Source organism: Hyla sarda, chromosome 3 (assembly GCF_029499605.1).
Source record: "Hyla sarda isolate aHylSar1 chromosome 3, aHylSar1.hap1, whole genome shotgun sequence".
Taxonomy (NCBI): Eukaryota; Metazoa; Chordata; class Amphibia; order Anura; family Hylidae; genus Hyla; species Hyla sarda.
In genome coordinates, this window is record NC_079191.1 from 14,405,986 (window position 1) to 14,428,692 (window position 22,707).

The 22,707-nt window shown below is 45.9% G+C and overlaps 1 protein-coding gene across 2 annotated transcripts in view; it reads left to right on the forward strand.

The window, feature by feature from the left end:
- ADCY3 (adenylate cyclase 3) overlaps positions 1–22,707 on the forward strand; it is a 209,818-nt gene that overhangs the window by 46,407 nt on the left and 140,704 nt on the right. The window contains exon 1 of one of the 2 annotated variants that reach the window (XM_056563788.1): positions 22,202–22,333. The exons of the other annotated variant lie outside the window; for it this stretch is intronic. The gene's annotated coding sequence lies outside the window, so the exon portion shown is untranslated. Of the gene's footprint in view, positions 1–22,201; positions 22,334–22,707 lie in introns of those variants that run through there. 2 annotated transcript variants of the gene reach the window in all.

Below are 22,707 nucleotides of genomic sequence, written 5' to 3' on the forward strand. Positions count from 1 at the left end.
GTCATATGGATCCAGATCTCTATGGAGAAACATGGCCTGGTCAGATGGATCCAGATCTCTGTGGAGAAACATGGCCTGGTCAGATGGATCCAGATCTCTGTGGAGAAACATGGCCTGGTCAGATAGATCCAGATCTCCGTGGAGAAACATGACCTGGCAAGATGGATCCAGATCTCTATGGAGAAACATGGTCTGGTCAGATGGATCCAGATTTCTGTAGAGAAACATGGCCTGGTCAGATGGATCCAGATCTCTGTAGAGAAACATGACCTGGTCAGATGGAACCAGATCTCTGTAGAGAAACATGGTCTGGTCAGATTGATCAAGATCTCTATGGAGAAACCTGGCCTGGTCAGATGGATCCAGATCTCTGTGGAGAAATATCGCCTGGTCAGATAGATCCAGATATCTGTGGAGGGACATGGCCTGGTCAGATGGATCCAGATCTCTGTGGAGAAACATGGCCTGGTCAGATGGATCCAGATCTCTGTGGAGAAATATGGCCTGTTCAGATGGATCCAGATCTCTGTGGAGAAACATGGCCTGGTCAGATGGATCCAGATCTCTATGGAGAAACCTGACCTGGTAAGATGGATCCAGATCTCTATGGAGAAACATGGCCTGGTCAGATGGATCCAGATCTCTGTAGAGAAACATGACCTGGTCAGATGGATCCAGATTTCTGTAGAGAAACATGGCCTGGTCAGATGGATCCAGATCTCTGTAGAGAAACATGACCTGGTCAGATGGATCCAGATCTCTGTAGAGAAACATGGCCTGGTCAGATGGATCCAGATCTCTGTAGAGAAACCTGGCCTGGTCAGATGGATCAAGATCTCTATGGAGAAACCTGGCCTGGTCAGATGGATCCAGATCTCTGTGGAGAAATATCGCCTGGTCAGATGGATCCAGATCTCTGTGGAGGGACATGGCCTGGTCAGATGGATCCAGATCTCTGTGGAGAAACATGGCCTGGTCAGATGGATCCAGATCTCTATGGAGAAACATGGCCTGGTCAGATGGATCCAGATCCCTGTGGAGAAATATGGCCTGGTCAGATGGATCCAGATCGCTGTGTAGAAACATGGCCTGGTCAGATGGAACCACATCTCTATGGAGAAACATGGCCTGTTCAGATGGATCCAGATCTCTGTGGAGAAACATGGCCTGGTCAGATGGATCCAGATCTCTGTGGAGGGACATGGCCTGGTCAGATGGATCCAGATCTCTGTGGAGAAATATGGCCTGGTCAGATGGATCCAGATTTCTGTAGAGAAACATGGCCTGGTCAGATGGATCCAGATCTCTGTAGAGAAACATGACCTGGTCAGATGGATCCAGATCTCTGTAGAGAAACATGGCCTGGTCAGATGGATCCAGATCTCTGTAGAGAAACCTGGCCTGGTCAGATGGATCAAGATCTCTATGGAGAAACCTGGCCTGGTCAGATGGATCCAGATCTCTGTGGAGAAATATCGCCTGGTCAGATGGATCCAGATCTCTATGGAGGGACATGGCCTGGTCAGATGGATCCAGATCTCTGTGGAGAAACATGGCCTGGTCAGATGGATCCAGATCTCTATGGAGAAACATGGCCTGGTCAGATGGATCCAGATCCCTGTGGAGAAATATGGCCTGGTCAGATGGATCCAGATCTCTGTGGAGAAACATGGCCTGGTCAGATGGATCCAGATCTCTATGGAGAAACATGGTCTGGTCAGATGGATCCAGATTTCTGTAGAGAAACATGGCCTGGTCAGATGGATCCAGATCTCTGTAGAGAAACATGACCTGGTCAGATGGAACCAGATCTCTGTAGAGAAACATGGTCTGGTCAGATTGATCAAGATCTCTATGGAGAAACCTGGCCTGGTCAGATGGATCCAGATCTCTGTGGAGAAATATCGCCTGGTCAGATAGATCCAGATATCTGTGGAGGGACATGGCCTGGTCAGATGGATCCAGATCTCTGTGGAGAAACATGGCCTGGTCAGATGGATCCAGATCTCTGTGGAGAAATATGGCCTGTTCAGATGGATCCAGATCTCTGTGGAGAAACATGGCCTGGTCAGATGGATCCAGATCTCTATGGAGAAACCTGACCTGGTAAGATGGATCCAGATCTCTATGGAGAAACATGGCCTGGTCAGATGGATCCAGATCTCTGTAGAGAAACATGACCTGGTCAGATGGATCCAGATTTCTGTAGAGAAACATGGCCTGGTCAGATGGATCCAGATCTCTGTAGAGAAACATGACCTGGTCAGATGGATCCCAATCTCTGTAGAGAAACATGGCCTGGTCAGATGGATCCAGATCTCTGTAGAGAAACCTGGCCTGGTCAGATGGATCAAGATCTCTATGGAGAAACCTGGCCTGGTCAGATGGATCCAGATCTCTGTGGAGAAATATCGCCTGGTCAGATGGATCCAGATCTCTGTGGAGGGACATGGCCTGGTCAGATGGATCCAGATCTCTGTGGAGAAACATGGCCTGGTCAGATGGATCCAGATCTCTATGGAGAAACATGGCCTGGTCAGATGGATCCAGATCCCTGTGGAGAAATATGGCCTGGTCAGATGGATCCAGATCGCTGTGTAGAAACATGGCCTGGTCAGATGGAACCACATCTCTATGGAGAAACATGGCCTGTTCAGATGGATCCAGATCTCTGTGGAGAAACATGGCCTGGTCAGATGGATCCAGATCTCTGTGGAGAAACATGACCTTGTCAGATGGATCCAGATCTCTGTGGAGAAATATCGCCTGGTCAGATGGATCCAGATCTCTGTGGAGGGACATGGCCTGGTCAGATGGATCCAGATCTCTGTGGAGAAATATGGCCTGGTCAGATGGATCCAGATTTCTGTAGAGAAACATGGCCTGGTCAGATGGATCCAGATCTCTGTAGAGAAACATGACCTGGTCAGATGGATCCAGATCTCTGTAGAGAAACATGGCCTGGTCAGATGGATCCAGATCTCTGTAGAGAAACCTGGCCTGGTCAGATGGATCAAGATCTCTATGGAGAAACCTGGCCTGGTCAGATGGATCCAGATCTCTGTGGAGAAATATCGCCTGGTCAGATGGATCCAGATCTCTGTGGAGGGACATGGCCTGGTCAGATGGATCCAGATCTCTGTGGAGAAACATGGCCTGGTCAGATGGATCCAGATCTCTATGGAGAAACATGGCCTGGTCAGATGGATCCAGATCCCTGTGGAGAAATATGGCCTGGTCAGATGGATCCAGATCTCTGTGGAGAAACATGGCCTGGTCAGATGGATCCAGATCTCTGTGGAGAAACATGACCTTGTCAGATGGATCCAGATCTCTGTGGAGAAATATCGCCTGGTCAGATAGATCCAGATCTCTGTGGAGGGACATGGCCTGGTCAGATGGATCCAGATCTCTGTGGAGAAATATGGCCTGGTCAGATGGATCCAGATCTCTGTGGAGAAACATGGCCTGGTCAGATGGATCCAGATCTCTGTGGAGAAACATGGCCTGGTCAGATAGATCCAGATCTCTGTGGAGAAACATGGCCTGGTCAGATGGATCCAGATCTCTGTGGAGAAATATGGCCTGGTCAGATGGATCCAGATCTCTGTGGAGAAACATGGCCTGGTCAGATGGATCCAGATCTCTGTGGAGAAACATGGCCTGGTCAGATGGATCCAGATCTCTGAGGAGAAACATGGCCTGGTCAGATGGATCCAGATCTCTGTAGAGAAACATGACCTGGTCAGATGGATACATATCTCTGTAGAGAAACATGGCCTGGTCAGATGGATCAAGATCTCTATGGAGAAACCTGGACTGGTCAGATGGATCCAGATCTCTGTGGAGAAATATCGCCTGTCAGATGGATCCAGATCTCTATGAAGAAACATGACCTGGTCAGATGGATCCAGATCCCTGTGGAGAAATATGGCCTGGTCAGATGGATCCAGAACGCTGTGGAGAAACATGGCCTGTTCAGATGGATCCAGATCTCTGTGGAGAAACATGGCCTGGTCAGATGGATCCAGATCTCTGTGGAGAAACATGGTCTGGTCAGATGGATCCAGATTTCTGAGAAGAAGCATGGCCTGGTGAGATGGGCCCAGATCTCTGTTGGCACCATGCTGATTGAGTGGCAGAATATGGTACAAGCAGCATTATTCTATGGCCCTTTTCTGTCAGGTGTGAACAGTTCAGGCTGGCGCAGGAGGTGTAATAGTGTGGGGAATATTTTTTGTGTAACCTGGCTCCTCTGATACCTGTGGATGGACATTTGGACAGTAGGGCTTATCTAAGCATTGTGGCCAACCAAGATCTTCTCATCATGGTGGCTGTTTTTCAATGGTAGAGGAAGATTGTCAGCAGGAACATGCACCATCCACAAGGGTTGTATTGTCATGGATTGGTTCCAGGAACATAACAGCAATCTTGTTTCCTGGCCTTCACAATCCTCAGATCCTAATCCTATGGACATCTCAAGAACGAGGTAGAACAGGCTATTCAGAGCATGTCAGGACCTTCATCTAATGTACAGCGACTGTTGAAAGCGATCCTGTCCGCATGGACCAATATTCCTGCAGAACAATTTCATTACCTACTGCAGAGCTTTCCAAACTTTTCATGTTGGTGACACCATATTAGACATTCGTAGTTTGGTGACACCCCTCGCTGTACCGCCAATTGTCAATATCAAGTTGAGTGCCCTGCGATGCACAATGTGATACCAGTATGCAGTATAAGCATTATAAATGTGGCTGCTACCCTCTGCGCCATTTTATCACTCCCCTGTGATCAACCCCCTGTGTCACTTCATTCTCCACCTTGACCCGCCGCTGTGCCACTTCACCTCCCCCCATTGATTACCCCTGTGCCATTTTATCCCCCCTTCATCCCCATTGTCACTTCACCCCCCTTGTTCCCACCCAATGCCACTTCACATAACCCCCCATCACCCCCTGTGCTGCCACTTCACTCCCCCCCCCCCCCCCTGTGCCACGTCACATTACCCTTCCATCACCCCGTGTCCCTTCATTCCCCCATTGGCCCCCCCGTGTCACTTCATTGTCTCCCCCTTGCACCTCCGATTAGATGACTTGATATGTAAAATGCAAATAGTCCATCCAGCATTCTTAGCATAAAACAACATAGCTTTTATATTCTGGAAGAATAACACATCATAACAAACTTTTTACAGCTATGTCACAAGATAGCAATTACTACTATGCTGTGGTTAAAAGGGAACGAGCAGGTTGTCGGATGTACGTGACAACTGACGACCCGCTGCTATGGCCGAGATCGGAGATAACTCAGAAGTCAGGAGTTTAAGAAAATAATGAAACAATATAAAGAAAAAAATGACACATACTTGTTATCATTGAGATCTTAAAAGATCTTAGCTTTTAACCCACACAATTAACCTAAAAACACAAAACAATACCAGAACTGCCGTTCCCCCCCCCACCCCCCCCCCCCCCCCCCAGAAATGAATTAATGAACAATGCTTAACCCCTTAAGGACTCAGGGTTTTTCCGTTTTTTGCACTTTCATTTTTTCCTTCTTATATTTTAAAAATCATAACCCTTTCAATTTTCCACTTAAAAATCCATATTATGGCTTATTTTTTGCGTCGCCAATTCTACTTTGCAGTGACATTAGTCATTTTACCCAAAAATGCACGGCGAAACGGAAAAAAAATCATTGTGCGACAAAATCGAAGAAAAAACGCAATTTTGTAACTTTTGGGGGCTTCTGTTTCTACGCAGTGCATATTTCGGTAAAAATGACACCTTATCTTTATTCTGTAGGTCCATACGGTTAAAATGATCCCCTACTTATATAGGTGATTTTGTCGCACTTCTGGAAAAAATCATAACTACATGCAGGAAAATTTACACGTTTAAAAATGTCATCTTCTGACCCCTATAACTTTTTTATTTTTCCACGTATGGGGTGGTATGAGGACTCATTTTTTGCACCGTGATCTGAAGTTTTTATCGGTATGATTTTTGTTTTGATCGGACTTTTTGATCACTTTTTATTCATTTTTGAATGGTATAAAAAGTGACCAAAAATGCGCTTTTTTTGACTTTGGAATTTTTTTGCGCGTACGCCATTGACCGTGCAGTTTAATTAATGATATATTTTTATAGTTCGGACATTTACGCACGCAGCGATACCACATATGTTTTTTTTTTTTTTTTTTTACACTGTTTTATTTTTTTTATGGGAAAAGGGGGGTGATTCAAACTTTTATTAGGGAAGGGGTTAAATTACCTTTGTTAACACTTTTTTTTTACATTTTTTTTGCAGTTTTATAGGTCCCATAGGGACCTATAACACTGCACACACTGATCTCTTATACTGATCATTGTTATCCCATAGGGACCTATAACACTGCACACACTGATCTCTTATACTGATCATTGTTATCCCATAGGGACCTATAACACTGCACACACTGATCTCCTATGATGATCACTGGCGTGTATTAACACGCCTGTGATCAGTGTTATCGGCGCTTGACTGCTCCTGCCTGGATCTCAGGAACGGAGCAGTCATTCGCCGATCGGACACCGAGGAGGCAGGTAAGGGCCCTCCCGGTGTCCTGTCAGCTGTTCGGGACGCCGCGATTTCACCGCGGCGATACCGAACAGCCCAACTGAGCAGCCGGGTCACTTTCACTTCACTTTAGAAGCGGCGATCGGCGATGTGTGGTTTTAGCCGCGGGTCCCAGCTGTTGATGAGCCGGGACCCACGCGATGTGATGCGGTATCGCGGCGCGATCCCGCTTCAAATCGCGGAAGCCGGCGCAGGACGTAAATATACGTCCTGCCTCGTTAAGGGGTTAAAGGGGTGCTCCGGTGAAAATTTTTTTTTTTTTAAATCAACTGGTGCCAGAAAGTTAAACAGATTTGTAAATTACATTTTAGCTGCTGAATACTACAGAGGAAATTCTTTTCTTTTTGGAATGCTCTCTGATGACATCGCGAGCACAGTTCTCTCTGCTGACATTATTATAATAATAATAATAACTCTTTATTTATTGTTGTCCTTAGTGGGATTTGAACCCAAGGCCCCAGCACTGCAAGGCAGTAGTGCTAACCACTGAGCCACCATGCTGCCCTTAGCATACATCTGCTATGCACGGTTGCTAAAATGGACAGAGATGTCAGCAGAGAGCACTGTGCTCGTGATGTCATCAGTGTTCGAAAAAGAAAGGAATTTCCTCTGTAGCATTCAGCAGCTAATAAGTACTGGAAGGATTAAGATTTTTTAATAGAAGTAATTTACAAATATGTTTAACTTTCTGGCACCAGTTGATTTAAAAGAAAAAAGGTTTTCACCGGAGTACCCCTTTAAGGAGAGGCGACTTGGGGCTGCCCCACCTGAGGGAACCTACCTGAGCGTAGTTACTCTGACTTTGGGGACCTCTACACTAGGTACGGTATGAAATACGGTACCGGGCCACCACAAGTGCCATCCTTTTTTTTGGATTGTGTGTGGTATTACAACTTCTAGAAATAAACATAGCTGATTTCTTCCAAAAACAGCGCCACCCCTGTCCTCAGGTCATGTGTGGTATTACGACTTCTAGAACAAAACATAGCTGATTCCAAAAACAGCACCACCCCTGTTCAGAGGTCATGTGTGGTGTTACGACTTCTAGGAAAACAAATAGCTGCTTTCTCCCCAAAACAGCACCACCCCTGGCCTCAGGTGTGTGTGTGGTATTATGACTTCTAGGTAAAAACGTAGCTGCTTTCTTCCAAAACACAGCGCCACCCCATGTCCTCAGATTGTGTGTGGTATTACAACTTGGCTCCATTCACTTCAAATGGAACAAAGCTGCAACACCACCCACGACCTGAGGTTTGAAACACAGAGTTCTCTGCTGACATCATGACCACGGTGCTCTCTGCTGACATCTCTGTCCATTTTAGGAATTGTCCAGAGTAAAAGTAAATCCCCATAGCAAACATATGCTGTTCTGGGCAGTTCCTAAAATGGACAGAGATGTCAGCAGAGAGCACTGTGCTCGTGATGTCAGCAGAGAGCTCTGTGTTTCAAAAAGAAAAGAATTTTCGCTGTAGTATTCAGCAGCTAATAAGTACAGGAAGGATTAATATTTTTTAATAGAAGTAATTTACAAATCTGTTTAACTTTCTGGCACCAGTTGATTTAAAAAAAAAAAAGAAAAAGTTTTTCACCAGAGTACCACTTTAAATAATATTGCCATATAGGCTCAAAAAATTCCACCATTTACGGTACCCCCCAAATAACAACACCATGTAGTGTTCAAATACCTGTACAACTATTAACAGCACTTTTACTCATGACAGCTATGATGTTACTCTAAGACAGTGGTCTTCAACTTGCGGACCTCCAGATGTTGCAAAACTACAACTCCCAGCATGCCCAGACAGCCAACGGCTGTCCGGGCATGCTGGGAGTTGTAGTTTTGCAACATCTGGAGGTCCGCAGGTTGAAGACCACTGCTCTAAGATGTTGGGTAAAGTGAGGCTATCTATCAGAATATACAGGCATTCACCCCTGGTCTCTTTTTTAATTCATTTCTAGGGAAAAGAAACTGCAGTACTGGTATTGTTTTGTGTACTGTAGGCAGTATTATGTAGGTAGTATTATATAAGCACTATATGGTGGAACTATGTGAGCCTTGTATGGGGGTATTATCTGAACACTGTATGTTGGTATTGTTTTAGTACTCTATGGTGGTATTAGGTAGTATCATGTGAGCACTAAATGGTGGAATTATTTAACCCCCTTAAGGACTCAGGGTTTTTCCGTTTTTGCGCTTTCGTTTTTTCCTCCTTACCTTTTAAAAATCATAACCCTTTCAATTTTCCACCTAAAAATCCATATTATGGCTTATTTTTTGCGTCACCAATTCTACTTTGCAGTGACATCAGTCATTTTACCCAAAAATTCACGACGAAACGGAAAAAAAATCATTGTGCGCCAAAATCGAAGAAAAAACGCCATTTTGTAACTTTTGTGGGCTTACGTTTCTATACAGTGCATAGTTCGGTAAAAATGACACCTTATCTTTATTCTGTAGGTCCATACGGTTAAAATGATTCCCTACTTATATAGGTTGGATATTGTCGGACTTCTGGAAAAAATCATAACTACATGCAGGAAAATTTATACGTTTAAAAATGTCATCTTCTGACCCCTATAACTTTTTTATTTTTCCACGTACGGGGCGGTATGAGGGCTAATTTTTTGCGCCGTGATCTGAAGTTTTTATTGGTATGATTTTTGTTTTGATCGGACTTTTTGATCACTTTTTATTCATTTTTTAATGGTATAAAAAGTGACCAAAATACGCTTTTTTGGACTTTGGAATTTTTTTGCGCGTACGCCATTGACCGCGCAGTTTAATTAATGATATATTTTTATAGTTCGGACATTTACGCACGCGGCGATACCACATATGTTTATTTATTTTTTTTTTTACACTGTTTTATTTTTTTTATGGGAAAATGGGGGTGATTCAAACTTTTATTAGGGAAGGGGTTAAATGACCTTTATTAACACTTTTTTTTTTACATTTTTTTTGCAGTGTTATAGCTCCCATAGGGACCTATAACACTGCACACACTGATCTCCTATACTGATCATTGTTATCCCATAGGGACCTATAACACTGCACACACTGATCTCTTATACTGATCATTGTTATCCCATAGGGACCTATAACACTGCACACACTGATCTCTTATACTGATCATTGTTATCCCATAGGGACCTATAACACTGCACACAATGATCTCTCATCCTGATCACAGGCGTGTATTAACACGCCTGTGATCAGCATTATCGGCGCTTGACTGCTCCTGCCTGGCTCTGATACGGAGCAGTCATTCGTCGATCGGACACCGAGGAGGCAGGTAAGGTCCCTCCCGGTATCCGGTCAGCTGTTCGGGACGCCGCGATTTCACCGCGGCGGTCCCAAACAGCCCGACTGAGCAGCCGGGTCAATTTCAGTTTCACTTTAGAAGCGGCGGTCAGCTTTGACCGCCGCTTCTAAAGGGTTAATACCGCATATCGCCGCGGTCCCGTCCGTTGATGAGTGCCGGGACCGACGCGATATGATGCAGGATCGCGGCGCGATCCCGCTTCATATCGCGGGAGCCGGCGCAGGACGTAAATATACGTCCTGCGTCCTTAAGGCGTTAACCCCTTAAGGACGCAGGACGTAAATGTATGTTCTGGTGCGGTGGTACTTAACGCACCAGGACGTACATTTACGTCCTAAGCATGACCGCGGGCATCGGAGCGATGCCCGTGTCATGCGCGGCTGATCCCGGCTGCTGATCGCAGCCAGGGACCCGCCGGCAATGGCCGACGCCCGCGATCTCGCGGGCGTCCGCCATTAACCCCTCAGGTGCCGTGATCAATACAGATCCCGGCATCTGCGGCAGTGCGCGATTTGAATGAATGATCGGATCGCCCGCAGCGCTGCTACAGGGATCCGATCATTCAGAACGCCGCACGGAGGTCCCCTCTCCTTCCTCTGTCCGGCTCCCGGCGTCTCCTGCTCTGGTCTGTGATCGAGCAGACCAGAGCAGGAGATGACCGATAATACTGATCTGTTCTATGTCCTATACATAGAACAGATCAGTATTAGCAATCATGGTATTGCTATGAATAGTCCCCTATGGGGACTATTCAAGTGTAAAAAAAAATGTAAAAAAATGTAAAAGTAAAAAAAAAGTGAAAAATCCCCTCCCCCAATAAAAAAGTAAAACGTCCGTTTTTTCCTATTTTACCCCCAAAAAGCGTAAATGTCCGAACTATTAAAATAAAATGTTAATGATCCCGTACGGTGAACGGCGTGAACGAAATAAATAAAAAGTCCAAAATTCCTACTTTTTTAATACATTTTATTAAAAAAAATTATAAAAAATGTATTAAAAGTTGTTTATATGCAAATGTGGTATCAAAAAAAAGTACAGATCATGGAGCAAAAAATGATCCCCCATACCGCCACTTATACGGAAAAATAAAAAAGTTAGAGGTCATTAAAATAAAGGGATTATAAACGTACTGTCACGATGCCGGCTGGCAGGTAGTGGACCCTCTGTGCCAGAGAGGGATTGGCGTGGACCGTGCTAGTGGACCGGTTCTAAGCCACTACTGGTTTTCACCAGAGCCCGCCGCAAAGCGGGATGGTCTTGCTGGGCGGTAGTGACCAGGTCGTATCCACTAGCAACGGCTCACCTCTCTGGCTGCTGAAGATAGGCGCGGTACAAGGGAGTAGGCAGAAGCAAGGTCGGACGTAGCAGAAGGTCGGGGCAGGCAGCAAGGATCGTAGTCAGGGGCAACGGCAGAAGGTCTGGAAACACTGGCAAGGAACACACAAGGAACGCTTTCACTGGCACTAAGGCAACAAGATCCGGCAAGGGAGTGCAAGGGAAGTGAGGTAATATAGGGAAGTGCACAGGTGAAAACCCTAATTGGAACCACTGCGCCAATCAGCGGCGCAGTGGCCCTTTAAATCGCAGAGACCCGGCGCGCGCGCGCCCTAGGGAGCGGGGCCGCGCGCGCCGGGACAGAACAGACGGGGAGCGAGTCAGGTAGGGGAGCCGGGGTGCGCATCGCGAGCGGGCGCTACCCGCATCGCGAATCGCATCCCGGCTGGCAGCAGGATCGCAGCGCCCCGGGTCAGAGGACGTGACCGGAGCGCTGCAGCGGAGGGAGTGAAGCGAGCGCTCCGGGGAGGAGCGGGGACCCGGAGCGCTCGGCGTAACAGTACCCCCCCCCTTGGGTCTCCCCCTCTTCTTGGAGCCTGAGAACCTGAGGAGCAGACTTTTATCAAGGATGTTGTCCTCAGGTTCCCAGGATCTCTCTTCAGGACCACAACCCTCCCAGTCTACTAAAAAAAAATTTTTCCCTCTGACCTTTTTGGCAGCCAAAATTTCCTTGACCGAGAAGACGTCCGAGGAGCCGGAAACAGGAGTGGGAGGAACAGATTTGGGAGAAAAACGGTTGAGGATGAGTGGTTTGAGAAGAGAGACGTGAAAGGCATTAGGGATACGAAGAGAAGGAGGAAGAAGAAGTTTATAAGAGACAGGATTAATTTGACACAAAATTTTGAAAGGACCAAGATAGCGTGGTCCCAACTTGTAGCTAGGGACACGGAAGCGGACATATTTAGCGGAGAGCCATACCTTGTCTCCAGGGGAAAAAACGGGAGGGGCTCTTCTTTTCTTATCCGCGAACCTCTTCATGCGTGAAGAAGCCTGTAAGAGAGAATTTTGGGTCTCTCTCCATATAATGGAAAGGTCACGAGAAATTTCATCCACAGCGGGCAGACCAGAGGGCAAGGGGGTAGGGAGGGGGGGAAGAGGGTGACGGCCGTACACCACGAAAAATGGGGATTTGGAGGAAGATTCAGAGACCCTGAAGTTATACGAAAATTCGGCCCATGGAAGGAGATCTGCCCAGTCATCCTGGCGGGAGGAAACAAAATGTCGCAAATAATCACCCAGGATCTGGTTAATTCTTTCTACTTGTCCATTGGACTGGGGATGATATGCAGAGGAAAAATTTAATTTAATCTTGAGTTGTTTACAGAGAGCCCTCCAGAATTTAGACACGAATTGGACCCCTCTATCCGAGACAATCTGCGTAGGCAACCCGTGAAGACGAAAAATGTGTACAAAAAATTGTTTAGCCAACTGAGGCGCAGAAGGAAGACCAGGAAGAGGGATGAAATGTGCCATTTTGGAGAATCGATCAACGACCACCCAAATAACGGTGTTGCCACGGGAAGGGGGTAAATCAGTAATAAAATCCATACCAATCAGAGACCAAGGCTGTTCGGGGACAGGCAGAGGATGAAGAAAACCAGCGGGCTTCTGGCGAGGAGTCTTATCCCGGGCACAGATAGTGCAGGCTCGCACAAAGTCCCCAACATCCGTCTCCAGAGTCGGCCACCAATAGAAGCGGGAGATGAGTTGCACAGATTTCTTGATGCCCGCATGACCTGCGAGATGGGAGGAGTGACCCCATTTGAGGATTCCGAGGCGTTGGCGTGGAGAGACAAAGGTCTTTCCTGGAGGAGTCTGCCTGATGGAGGCAGGAGAAGTGGAGATCAGGCAGTCAGGTGGAATGATGTGTTGCGGAGGGAGATCAACTTCTGAGGCATCCGAGGAACGAGAGAGAGCATCGGCCCTAATGTTCTTATCGGCAGGACGAAAGTGAATCTCAAAATTAAATCGGGCAAAGAACAGAGACCACCGGGCCTGGCGAGGATTCAGCCGTTGGGCCGACTGGAGGTAGGAGAGGTTCTTGTGGTCGGTGTAGATAATAACAGGAAATCTTGATCCCTCCAGCAGATGCCTCCATTCCTCAAGTGCTAATTTAATGGCTAGAAGCTCTCGATCCCCGATGGAGTAGTTCCTCTCCGCTGGAGAGAAGGTCCTAGAGAAAAAACCACAAGTGACAGCATGCCCGGAAGGATTTTTTTGTAGAAGAACAGCTCCAGCTCCTACTGAGGAGGCATCAACCTCCAATAGGAAGGGTTTGGAAGGGTCAGGTCTGGAGAGCACGGGAGCCGAAGAAAAGGCAGACTTGAGTCGTTTAAAGGAGTCTTCTGCTTGAGGAGGCCAGGACTTGGGATCAGCATTTTTCTTGGTTAAAGCCACGATAGGAGCCACAATGGTAGAAAAATGTGGAATAAATTGCCTGTAATAATTGGCGAACCCCAAAAAGCGTTGGATAGCACGGAGTCCGGAGGGGCGTGGCCAATTTAAGACGGCAGAGAGTTTGTCTGGATCCATCTGTAGTCCCTGGCCAGAGACCAAATATCCTAGAAAAGGAAGAGATTGGCATTCAAACAGACATTTCTCAATTTTGGCATAGAGTTGGTTGTCACGAAGTCTCTGAAGAACCATACGGACATGCTGGCGGTGTTCTTCTAGATTGGCAGAAAAAATTAGGATATCGTCCAGATATACCACAACACAGGAGTATAACAGATCACGAAAAATTTCATTGACAAAGTCTTGGAAGACGGCAGGGGCATTGCACAGTCCAAAGGGCATGACCAGATACTCAAAGTGTCCATCTCTGGTGTTAAATGCCGTTTTCCACTCGTCCCCCTCTCTGATGCGGATGAGGTTATAGGCGCCTCTTAAGTCCAATTTAGTGAAGATGTGGGCACCTTGGAGGCGATCAAAGAGTTCAGAGATGAGGGGTAAGGGGTAGCGGTTCTTAACCGTGATTTTATTAAGACCGCGGTAGTCAATGCAAGGACGTAGGGAGCCATCTTTTTTGGACACAAAGAAAAATCCGGCTCCGGCAGGAGAGGAGGATTTACGGATAAAGCCCTTTTTTAGATTCTCCTGGACGTATTCGGACATGGCAAGAGTCTCTGGGGCAGAGAGAGGATAAATTCTGCCCCGGGGTGGAGTAGTACCCGGGAGGAGGTCGATAGGGCAATCATAAGGCCTGTGAGGAGGTAGAGTCTCAGCTTGTTTTTTGCAGAAAACATCCGCGAAGTCCATATAGGCCTTAGGGAGACCGGTTACTGGAGGAACCACAGAGTTACGGCAAGGGTTACTGGGAACCGGTTTTAGACAGTTCTTGGAACAAGAGGACCCCCAACTCTTGATCTCCCCAGTGGACCAATCCAGGGTTGGGGAATGAAGTTGAAGCCAGGGAAGTCCAAGGAGAATCTCCGAGGTGCAATTGGGGAGGACCAAAAGTTCAATCCTCTCATGATGAGATCCGATGCTCATAAGAAGGGGCTCCGTGCGGAGACGTATGGTACAGTCCAATCTTTCATTATTTACACAATTGATGTAGAGGGGTCTGGCGAGACTGGTCACTGGGATGTTGAACCTGTTGACGAGAGAGGCCAAAATAAAATTTCCTGCAGATCCAGAGTCCAAGAAGGCCACTGTAGAGAAGGAGAAGGCAGAGGCAGACATCCGCACAGGCACAGTAAGGCGTGGAGAAGCAGAGTAGACATCAAGGACTGTCTCACCTTTGTGCGGAGTCAGCGTACGTCTTTCCAGGCGGGGAGGACGGATAGGACAATCCCTCAGGAAGTGTTCGGTACTAGCACAGTACAGGCAGAGGTTCTCCATACGGCGTCGTGTCCTCTCTTGAGGTGTCAGGCGAGACCGGTCGACCTGCATAGCCTCCACGGCGGGAGGCACAGGAACAGATTGCAGGGGACCAGAGGAGAGAGGAGCCGAGGAGACGAAACGCCTCGTGCGAACAGAGTCCATATCTTGGCGGAGTTCCTGACGCCTTTCAGAAAAACGCATGTCAATGCGAGTGGCTAGGTGAATAAGTTCATGTAGATTAGCAGGAATTTCTCGTGCGGCCAGAACATCTTTAATGTTGCTGGATAGGCCTTTTTTGAAGGTCGCGCAGAGGGCCTCATTATTCCAGGACAATTCTGAAGCAAGTGTACGGAATTGTACGGCATACTCGCCAACGGAAGAATTACCCTGGACCAGGTTCAACAGGGCAGTCTCAGCAGAAGAGGCTCGGGCAGGTTCCTCAAAGACACTTCGGATTTCCGAGAAGAAGGAGTGTACAGAGGCAGTGACGGGGTCATTGCGGTCCCAGAGCGGTGTGGCCCATGACAGGGCTTTTCCGGACAGAAGACTGACTACGAAAGCCACCTTAGACCTTTCAGTGGGAAACAGGTCCGACATCATCTCCAGATGCAGGGAACATTGGGAAAGAAAGCCACGGCAAAACTTAGAGTCCCCATCAAATTTATCTGGCAAGGATAAGCGTATCCCAGGAGCGGCCACTCGCTGCGGAGGAGGTGCAGGAGCTGGCGGAGGAGATGACTGCTGAAGCTGTGGTAGCAACTGTTGTAGCATAACGGTCAGTTGAGACAGCTGTTGGCCTTGTTGCGCTATCTGTTGTGACTGCTGGGCGACCACCGTGGTGAGGTCAGCGACAACTGGCAGAGGAACTTCAGCGGGATCCATGGCCGGATCTACTGTCACGATGCCGGCTGGCAGGTAGTGGACCCTCTGTGCCAGAGAGGGATTGGCGTGGACCGTGCTAGTGGACCGGTTCTAAGCCACTACTGGTTTTCACCAGAGCCCGCCGCAAAGCGGGATGGTCTTGCTGCGGCGGTAGTGACCAGGTCGTATCCACTAGCAACGGCTCACCTCTCTGGCTGCTGAAGATAGGCGCGGTACAAGGGAGTAGGCAGAAGCAAGGTCGGACGTAGCAGAAGGTCGGGGCAGGCAGCAAGGATCGTAGTCAGGGGCAACGGCAGAAGGTCTGGAAACACTGGCAAGGAACACACAAGGAACGCTTTCACTGGCACTAAGGCAACAAGATCCGGCAAGGGAGTGCAAGGGAAGTGAGGTAATATAGGGAAGTGCACAGGTGAAAACCCTAATTGGAACCACTGCGCCAATCAGCGGCGCAGTGGCCCTTTAAATCGCAGAGACCCGGCGCGCGCGCGCCCTAGGGAGCGGGGCCGCGCGCGCCGGGACAGAACAGACGGGGAGCGAGTCAGGTAGGGGAGCCGGGGTGCGCATCGCGAGCGGGCGCTACCCGCATCGCGAATCGCATCCCGGCTGGCAGCAGGATCGCAGCGCCCCGGGTCAGAGGACGTGACCGGAGCGCTGCAGCGGAGGGAGTGAAGCGAGCGCTCCGGGGAGGAGCGGGGACCCGGAGCGCTCGGCGTAACACGTACTAATTTGGTTAAAAAGTTTGTGATTTTTTTTAAGCGCAACAATAATAGAAAAGTATATAATAATGGGTATCATTTTAATCGTATTGACCCTCAGAATAAAGAACACACGTCACTTTTACCGTAAATTGTACGGCGTGAAAACGAAACCTTCCAAAATTAGCAAAATTGCGTTTTTCGTTTTAATTTCCCCACAAAAATAGTGTTTTTTGGTTGCGCCATACATTTTATGATATAATGAATTATGTCATTACAAAGGACAACTGGTCGCGCAAAAAACAAGCCCTCATACTAATCTGTGGATGAAAATATAAAAGAGTTATGATTTTTAGAAGGCGAGGAGGAAAAAATGTAAAAATTAAATTGTCTGAGTTCTTAAGGGGTTAAAGGGGTACTCCAGTGAAAACAATTTTTATTTTTATTTTATATCAACTGGTGTCAGAAAGTTAAACAGATTTGTAAATTACTTCTATTAAAAAATCTTAATCCTTCCAGTACTTATTAGCTGCTGAATTCTACAGTGGAAATTTCTTTTCCGTTTGAAACACAGAGCAAACATATGCTGTTCTGGGCAGTTCCTAAAATGGACAGAGATGTCAGCAGAGAGCACTGTGCTCATGATGTCAGCAGAGAGCTCTGTGTTTCAAAAAGAAAATAATTTCCGCTGTAGTATTCAGCAGCTAATAACTACAGGAAGGATTAAGATTTTTTAATAGAAGTAATTTACAAAACTTTCTGGCACCAGTTGATTAAAAAAAAAAAAAAAAAAAAAGTTTTTCACTGGAGCACCCCTTTAAGCCCTGCATTGTATTACAGTAAAACCTTGCCAAAGACCCCCTCTTCTACTCCCTGGGACAGGACCCCAGCTCTCTCAGTAAGTAGTGCGTGTCCTCTACCAGTAGACGGCACATGCTCCATTCATTTCAATGAGAGCACTGACGACGCCCGAGTGCTCCTCCATGAGCGCCAGGTCCCTTTCCAGAGATCGCGGGGAGTAGAAGATACGTTTATTTTTGCTGGGTTTCTTAAACACTGTACTGTGGATAGTATATGATCTATGTATCATAGTATTATTTGAGCACTGTATGGAGTTATTATTTTAGCACTGTATAATGTATTGTGTTGGCCCAGTATGGGAGGTGTTACCCCGTACCCTTCTGTCCTGTCCTGTCGGGCAGCCTCCTTCAGTGTCCCCAAGGCTCCTGCACTTGTTTCCCCCATTGTAAATATGTTTTACCATGTAAAGTGTTATAAAATGTAATGTTGCTTTAAGAGTTATACCATGTGACATGTCATGTGATTGTTACCCAGGAGGTACCAGTGACCAGGTGATCCCAAGAGTGACCTATGGGCTCCCTGCTAGTCTCCCCTGGGCGGAGCTAGCTTAGCTCTCTTTGAGCTTGGCTCTTCTACTAAGCTGAGGTCCAGTGCAGTCCTGTCTAGTCTGTGTGTGTCCAGAGTGTTGGAGACCCCAAAGTCCAGTCCTGCAGCCGCCATCAATTCAAGTAAGATAAAGTCACAGCTTTATGAGTCAAGTCAGTCCCTGTCATCTGTCAGGTCAGCGTGGTCTGCATTCAATTGTCCAGTCCTACTACAAGTCCCAGCAAGCCATTAAGGTCTCTGAGTCACTGGTCACCTCAATGGGCCCTGGCTGAACTGTATAGACTTTACCATCTGTCTACCCTCAGTAAAGCTACCGTTGTCCATAACTTGGCGTCGGAGTCATTATTGCCCCCGTGCCTAGCCCAGGATCCAGCGGTATACCTTTAGAGGGTATCGAGGATAAACCACGCCCTGGCGTCACAAATACAAGGGGTAAATGCCATCTGCCCTTGGGGTAACAACATCTGCCCTGATCACACCCCGTTACCACAGTATTATTTGAGCACTTTGCAGAAGTTGAGCACTGTATGGTGGTATTATTTTGTCACTTTGTGATGGTATTATATAAATACTGTATGGTGGTATTATTTTGTGATGGTATTACATAAATACTGTATGGTGGTATTATTTTGTGATGGTATTACATAAATACTGTATGGTGGTATTATTTTGTGATGGTATTACATAAATACTGTATGGTGGTATTATTTTGTGATGGTATTACATAAATACTGTATGGTGGTATTATTTTGTGATGGTATTACATAAATACTGTATGGTGGTATTATTTTGTGATGGTATTACATAAATACTGTATGGTGGTATTATTTTGTGATGGTATTACATAAATACTGTATGGTGGTATTATTTTGTGATGGTATTACATAAATACTGTATGGTGGTATTATTTTGTGATGGTATTACATAAATACTGTATGGTGGTATTATTTTGTGATGGTATTACATAAATACTGTATGGTGGTATTATTTTGTGATGGTATTACATAAATACTGTATGGGGGTATTATTTTGTGATGGTATTACATAAACACTGTATGGTGGTATTACATAAATACTGCATGGTGGTATTATTTTGTGATGGTATTACATAGATACTGTATGGTTGTATTATTTTGTGATGGTATTACATAAATACTGTATGGTGGTATTATTTTGTGATGGTATTACATAAATACTGTATGGTGGTATTATTTTGTGATGGTATTACATAAATACTGTATGGTGATATTTCTGTGGACACTATGTGGCACTGATGGAGGTGCAGTATATCATTTTGGTATTCAGACAACGGTATGGTAGTTTTATGTGGCTCTGTTTGGTTATTTTTACACCGTATGGGTGGTCGGCACCAACAGAAGGTCTCATCCTATATCATACGTCTTTCTGGAAGCTTCAGGTAGAAGTGGAGACATTATTTTTGCTTCTAACCTCAGAGATTCATGTTTCCAAATTCGGAAAACGTCTTTCCAGAATATCTTGCTAAGAAAAACAATAATCGATCGGTATCTCTGATTTCCAGGAATATAGCGATTGCAGCTGAATAAAAGAATGAGGCCAGCGGAGGGAGAAGGTCTAGTATGGGAGAATCCACTGTGAGGGGGTGTCCAGACGGAGACTGGTGTGTACTGCATTGCTATGATATACGGGGTTCTGCGGCCCCCCCCCCCTCGCCCATATACTGCCCTCAGATCTTTATGACTGATGGGATATTTGTGCCGTTTGCAGTTTACGCTTTTACATCACGCACCATCTGTCTGTATTGGGGTGTACGGCCTCACATTAGATTCATCTGTTTACGGCAAAGCTGGATTAATAGTAGCCTTTTTTATTGCACCCAACTTCTCCAGAGCTTAAAGGGGTACTCCACCCCTAGACATCTTATCCCCTATCCACAGGATAGGGGATAAGATGTCTGATCGCGGGGGGCCCGCGGCTGGGGACCCCGGCAATATTACATGCGGCACCCACCTGTTTCTTGTCCGGAAGCGCTGGAGAGTCTGGGTCGCGACCACGGGAACGGAATTCCGTGACGTCAGGACTCCGCCCCCCCGTGTGACGTCACGCCCCGTCCCCTCAATGCAAGTCTATGGGAGGGGGCGTGACTGTGGTCATGACATCGGAGAAATCTAAAAAGATAAGCATTTCCTCTGTAGTATATAGCCCCTAAAAAGTACTGGAAGGATTAAGATTTTTAAATAGAAGTAATTTACAAATCTGTGTAACTTTCTGGCACCAGTTGATTTAAAAAAAAAAGTTTTCCACGGTAGTATCCCTTTAACCCCTTAACGATAATGGACGTAAATGTACGTCATGGTGACGCGTCATGCCTGGCAGGTCCCGGCTGCTATCAGCACCAATACAGATCACGGCATCTGCGGCATTGCGGTACTTTGAACAGATGATCGGATCGCCCGCGGCGCTGCCGTGGGGATCCGATCATCCAGCATGACGGCCAGAGGTCCTCTCACGTGGCTCCGGCCATCTCCCGGGGTCTTCTGCTCTGGTCTGAGATTGAGCAGACCAGAGCAGAAGATCACCGATAATACTGATCAGTGCTATGTCCTATACATAGCACTGAACAGTATTAGCAAACAACTGATTGCAATGAATAGTTCCCTATGTGGACATAAAAAGTGAAAAAAAAGTAAAAAAATTTAAAATGAAAAAGTAAAAAAATGAGAAAAATAAAAAAGTAAAACGTCCGTTTTTCCCATTCACCCCCCAAAAAGCGTAAAAAAATTATTAATACACATATTTGGTATCACCGCGTGCGTAAAAGTCTGAACTATTAAAATATATTGTTAATTATCCCGTATGGTGAACGGCGTAAACGTAAAAAAATAAAAAATAGTCCAAAATTGCTGCTTTTTTGTCACATTTTATTAAAAAAAAAATTAATAAAAAGTAAAACCTAAGCAAAAGTGATACTGATAAAAACTACAGATCATGGCGCAAAAAATGAGCCCTCATATCGCCCCATATACGGAAAAATTTGAAAGTTATAGGTAGTCAAAATAGGGCAATTTCAAACATACTAATTTTGTTAAAATGGTTTGAGATTTTTTTTAAGCCGTACAATTATAGAAAATTATATAATCATGGGGATCATTTTAATTGTATTGACCCACAGAATAAAGATAACATGTCATTTTTACCAGAAAGTGTACGGCGTGAAAACAAAACCTTCCAAACTTTTCTAAATTGCGGTTTTCTTTTCAATTTTCCCACATAAATAATATTTGTTTGGTTGCGCCGTACATTTTATGGTAAAATAAGTGATGTCATTACAAAGTACAATTGGTGACGCAAAAAACAAGCCCTTATATGGGTCTGTAGATGAAAATATAAGAGAGTTATGATTTTTAGAAGGCGAGGAGGAAAAAACAAAAATGCAAAAATAAAATTGGTCTGGTCCTTATAGGGGTACTCCGGTGAAAACCTTTTTTCTTTTAAATCAACTGGTGCCAGAAAGTTAAACATATTTGTAAATTACTTCTATTAAAAAATCTTAATCCTTCCAGTACTTATTAGCTGCTGAATGCTACAGAGGAAATACCTTTCTTTTTGGAGCACTGATGACATCACGAGCACAGTGCTCTCTGCTGACATCTCTGTCCATTTTAGCAACCATGCATAGCAGATGTGTGCTAAGGGCAGCATGGTGGCTCAGTGGTTAGCACTGCTGCCTCCTTGCAGAGCTGGGGACTTGGGTTCAAATCCCACTAAGGACAACAATAAATAAAGAGTTGTTATTATTATTATTATAATGACGTCAGCAAAGAGGACTGTGCTCGTGATGTCATCAGAGAGAATTCCAAAAAGAAAATAATTTCCTCTGTAGTATTCAGCAGCTGATAAGTACTGGAAGGATTAAGATTTTTTAATAGAAGTAATTTACAAATCTGGTTAACTTTCTGGCACCAGTTGGTTTAAAAGAAAAAATGTTTTCACCGGAGTACCCCTTTAAGGCCAAAATGGGCCTGGTCCTTAAGGGGTTAAGGACCTTTTGGGTCATGTGATGAGGGCATGTGATGTAACCAGAATCCTTTGTACTAGGACTGACAGGTTTGGGGAACCAATAAGCTTTGATCCTGCCCCTTTAGATATAAGGGCGCTGTTGATCGCTCTCTTGATTCCTGATCATCTCTAGAGAAAGCACAACTCCGTACAATTCTGCAAGACAATCTAGGCCTGAATCCTACCAATTCCGCACCTTACTAAACCGTGAGTTTAATCCAACTCCATCCTGCTAATCCTACGTGACTGCTGGACCTAAACCCACCCCTAAATCCAGTAGGACAGCGTATAGAAAGGAATCAAAGCTTATTTCCTACAAAGTCCAGGCCAACCTGTGAGGAGCCTAAATACCGGTCCTCTTGTAAAGACTGTTGTTAATTGCATCCTGCATAAAATCTGCAGTAAAGTTATTTCAAGTTTATTACAATTCCGGCTGTGGACAATCCTTCCTATCGTTCCTGGGACGGGTGGCGGTAGGATCTATACATATAGAGGAACCCGCACCCTGGCACCACAACAATAATGGGTTAATGCTAGACGCTGCAACACTACGGAGCATCACCCCTGTTCACCCTACACCC